General features: G+C 34.1%; 1 long non-coding RNA gene across 2 annotated transcripts; it reads left to right on the forward strand.

The window, feature by feature from the left end:
- The first annotated feature begins 741 nt into the window (after window positions 1-741).
- On the forward strand, window positions 742-3167 carry LOC146937435 (uncharacterized). 2 transcript variants are annotated; one of them, XR_015030936.1, is made up of 3 exons: window positions 742-1007; window positions 2627-2715; window positions 2925-3167. It is a non-coding gene; the product is annotated as an uncharacterized LOC146937435 (long non-coding RNA). The 2 variants fall into 2 exon arrangements; XR_015030935.1 differs by lacking the exon at window positions 742-1007 and having other exon boundaries at window positions 2400-2715.
- Window positions 3168-5007: the final 1840 nt, after the last annotated feature.

Here is a 5007-nt window from a genome sequence, read left to right on the forward strand (position 1 = left end):
AAGTTCGAATTACCTATACCCTTGATATTCCAGTAATTAATCTTCATTAGGGAGAGGAGGGAGGAGGACCCACTACTACAAAATTGGGAAAATATAGCGCCTCATTACCAGCGCTTTTAACACTAAAGCGTTATAAATCAAAACACGGAGGCTTTAAATAGCGCTTTTACAAAAAAACGCTATTTCTGATACTTTATTTTTATAGTGCTTTATTCTAAAAGTGCTATCGTAGGTTCATAAAAAAATATTAAATATAATAAAACTTGAACGATTGTACATAGGCTGCGTTTTATTTAGAAAGCGCTATGTATGGGTCAAGCTTAAATAGCGCTTTAAAGCACTATCATAGGTAATGAAAATATAGCGTTTATTTACTGACGAAAAGCGCTATATAACAATTAATTTCGTTCCATCCCAGTGGTTAAATCATTTGACGCGTAGGTTTTGACGCGTAGGTAAGTGTCACCTGTTCGATCCCCTCTGTTTTGGTATTTTTCATTCCTTTCATTTTTTGTTCGATCCCCTCTGTTTTGGTATTTTTCATTCCTTTCATTTTTTTGTTCGATCCCCTCTGTTTTAGTATTTTTCATTCCTTTCATTTTTTTTTTTAATTTTTTTGAATGGCTTTCATTCCTCATCAATTAAAATACGCTATCCCAAAAATAAAAAAAAAATATGCTTTTTTTTTTATTATAAACGAAACCCACAGAACTTTACTTTCCTCAAAACTTTTGGAAAACATCGATCTCCCTCTTAACCCAAACCTTTACTTCCCACAAACCCTAAACCCAATCTGAGAAAACACAATCTTCCTCACACAAAGTCTTACGATTCATCACGAAACGTCGTCACATTCGATACCGCAATCTGGTGTCCATCACCACCACTCACCGTCGCCACTCTCTCTAAATCACCACAGTTGAACGGTGTGGTTTGTTTTCCCCAATCTATCTCTCTCTCCCTCGAACGGTGATCTCCATGTCTTCGGCGATTCTTTCTTTTTCCAGGTGTCGATCTTGATATCTTTTAACTCTTTGTTTGTTGTAATCAATAGAATTATCTGTTTATTCAATGTTCATTAAGTTTTTTTTTTTTTTTGAAATAAATCGATGTTCATTAAGTTGTTAGGTAGCAATAAAAGGGTTGTTGTGGTCAAGAAAATTGTTAATTTTTTTTTTCTATACAAATAAAAATTGTTCTTTTAGACCGTGTAGTTCTAAGTCTACAATTTCAACTAGCTCTCTGTTCCTATTAGGAAGATATATTGAGCGGTGTTACCTTTTATTTTAGATTGGGATGATTTAATTTCATTTCTTTCCAATGTTAATTGTATATTCTCTCCAATTATTTTAGTTGTTCACTCTGATTGATTCAATAATAGCAGTAATCCAATGGTTTTATTAGTACTCTTTATATGGTTAATTGATGATGAGAGGTTGCTAGTATATATGGTAATCAATTCATACGTAAATAAAGCTTAGTCTAATATGTATACTTTTACCATTAACTAAGATATTTCTTCTAGTAATTAGATATTATATTAGGTTGTTTTACAATACTCAACAAAATGATGACTATCAATTTATAATTGTCATCTCAACTGGCCATTTATGATTAATATTTACACTATAAGTTTATCATCTAGTAAATGCATAAAGAATTTTAACACAATTGACAATTATCGTGAACATCAAAAAACAAAAAACAAAAAAACTTTAAAAGTTGTAGAAAGTTGAAATGTCCGTGTGATGCCATGGACAATATGGTTAGGATTTTTGGGTGAGGGAATATCTTGTTTGGAGTTTAAGCTTGGGGAGAGTGAGGGTAAGTGGGTTTGGCATCAGGGCAGTGAGTTCTCGGTGAATTCCGTGTATATGTTGTTTGAGGGGCTGTTGGTGAGAGTAGGTAGCATGGGCGAGGTGGAGGAGAGTGTTCGAGAAATTATGGAAAAGCACGGCACCCTCCAAAGTATCGCCTTCTCTTAGAAACTGTTGCTTGACAGTATCCCAACTATGAGAAATTTAGTGGTTTGTCGTGTCATTCCCCATGGGGCTTCGACGAATTGTGCTTTCGGTGTTGGAAGGGAGAAGTCGTCAATTAATCTTTCATTCATTGTGATTTGACGCTTAAAGTGTGATCCTAGGTGTTTTTTCATTCATTGTGATTTGATACCTAAAGTGTGATCCTAGGTGTTTTTTCATCCATTGTGATTTGGCGCTTAAAGTGTGGTATGTCCTCGTTGTTTAGGTCGCTGTATATTGGTTTTTGTTGTTATATGTTGTTTGTGTAAATCCATTTTCACTACCCAATTGCTAACATCTTATGCGGCCCTATACCTTATGCGGCCCTAATTTAGATGTTTATTGGCTATGCTTGTAAAAAATTTAAAGCCTCTTGGTAATAACTTTTATTATGTGTAATGACAAAGCCTCTTTGTTTGTTTGAATGTTCTTGTTAATTTGGTGATTAAGCTTTCAGGCATTTCAGAGGGGAATGGATAGGAATTGAGCTACATGCATGTCATCGAACTGAATTGCTCCCATCAAGATTTAATTGTATCTTTTAACATAGGTTTCAGAGTGTTGTTAATTATACATTATTTTGACATTGTTCTGAATTTTTTCAGCCATCTGGTCTACATTCTCAGCCAAAATTTATTGAACCCTTGCTCATATTACACTAGAGGTCTTGTCAAGAAGAGAATATGACGGGAAGGTAACTAACTTAATCAATATATTTAATCAACTTTTTTTTTAATTATCTGTTACTCATTATGAATAAAGATTTGGTCAACATATATGTTTGTATCCTTGATAAGCCAAAGAGTTTCTAAGAAGTCACATAATGATAGCCTATATAATATCAAAACACGGTACACGTTTGAATCCAGCCAAGAGTTACCAATGTCTTTTTTCTATATTCAGGTGAAGGCGGTTACCAAAATATGAAAGTGCATCATGATCTATATGTCTGTTATGGGGAAAAAGACTGAGACGACCAAGGAAGATTGAGAAGACCAAGAAGATAGATGAAGACTGTATGATACCATTGAAGATTTTGATCTTTATGTTAACTAATTAGTTGTAACTCTTAGAGATATCCATGTTACCATATTAGAGGCTATACATTTATGACTTTTATGCTATATATACATACATTTTTTATGATTTGGTAAATTTTATTTGATAAATAATAGTCTCAAATATAATGTGCCAAAATTATATATATTTCCCTTTAAATTTCTAATTTTATATATATTTTACTTTAAATTAATAAAAAACGCTATCTGTAATGAAAAAAAAAATTGACAAAAAACTAATAAAATAAATGCTTCTCCTAGCGCTTTTTTTCCTTTATAAAGCGTTGTCTAAACATATTGTTACATAGCGCTTTTAAAACAAAAACGCTGTTTTTAAACCTGTCTTAGATGGCGTTTACTTTTGAAAGCGCTATCTAAGGAGAACCTTTGCTAGCGCTTTTTGACATAAAGCGCTATATAAACCCTGCTTTAGCTAGCGCTTTATACAGAAAAAAAACGCTATATTACCTTTACCAGCGCCATTTACAATAGCGCTTCAAAAGCGCTATCTAAAGCAAAAAAAAAGCGCTATATAAGCCCATTTTTGTAGTAGTGACCCTTAGAGCGGGTTTGATAGGTTGCCTTTCGAATTTTCTTTTTCTGACTATTAGATAAATACAGCGTAAATATCATATCACGTCAACATCTCCAGGATTAGCAATAATATCCCTAACATCCCATGTAGCGCCTGCAACCAAAGTCTGAATCAGTTGATGATTACGAAGAATTTCTCACAACTTTATCAATAACATTATTTCGGTTAATGATTCCTTCAAAATTAAATAGAACAGTAATATATTCCTTTATTTTTATTGTTAAATTTATTCGGAAGCAAGAGAATATGGTAGTTCATCTTTATATTTCTCCTGTATGTATTCGCTCTTTGTTGATTAATTTTTTTTCAAGGACTCTTGTTGATAACAATCTAAGGAAAATGGTACTCCAGGGACGCTACGACCATGCATGGCTAATTTATCCGCACTGCAATCTCCATCGTGGAAAAAATAGATTGGTTGCATACAAATTTACTTTATGAATAAATCACTGAGGGAAACTCGGAAGTTCGAATTACCTATACCCTTGATATTCCAGTAATTAATCTTCATTAGGGAGAGGAGGGAGGAGGACCCTTAGAGCGGGTTTGATAGGTTGCCTTTCGAATTTTCTTTTTCTGACTATTAGATAAATACAGCGTAAATATCATATCACGTCAACATCTCCAGGATTAGCAATAATGTCCCTAACATCCCGTGTAGCGCCTGCAACCAAAGTCTGAATCAGTTGATGATTACGGGGGGGGGGGGGGGGGACTTGGCCAGAACCCCCCAAAAGCCAAAGAAACAGCTAAAAAAGAATAACAATCTAAGGAAAATGGTACTCCAGGGACGCTACGACCATGCATGGCTAATTTATCCGCACTGCAATCTCCATCGTGGAAAAAATAGATTGGTTGCATACAAATTTACTTTATGAATAAATCACTGAGGGAAACTCGGAAGTTCGAATTACCTATACCCTTGATATTCCAGTAATTAATCTTCATTAGGGAGAGGAGGGAGGAGGACCCTTAGAGCGGGTTTGATAGGTTGCCTTTCGAATTTTCTTTTTCTGACTATTAGATAAATACAGCGTAAATATCATATCACGTCAACATCTCCAGGATTAGCAATAATGTCCCTAACATCCCGTGTAGCGCCTGCAACCAAAGTCTGAATCAGTTGATGATTACGAAGAATTTCTCACAACTTTATCAATAACATTATTTCGGTTAATGATTCCTTCAAAATTAAATAGAACAGTAATATATTCCTTTATTTTTATTGTTAAATTTATTCGGAAGCAAGAGAATATGGTAGTTCATCTTTATATTTCTCCTGTATGTATTCGCTCTTTGTTGATTAATTTTTTTTCAAGGACTCTTGTTGATA

Source organism: Medicago sativa, chromosome 3 (assembly GCF_051527215.1).
Source record: "Medicago sativa cultivar Bolivia chromosome 3, Bolivia_mono, whole genome shotgun sequence".
Classification (NCBI taxonomy): Eukaryota; Viridiplantae; Streptophyta; class Magnoliopsida; order Fabales; family Fabaceae; genus Medicago; species Medicago sativa.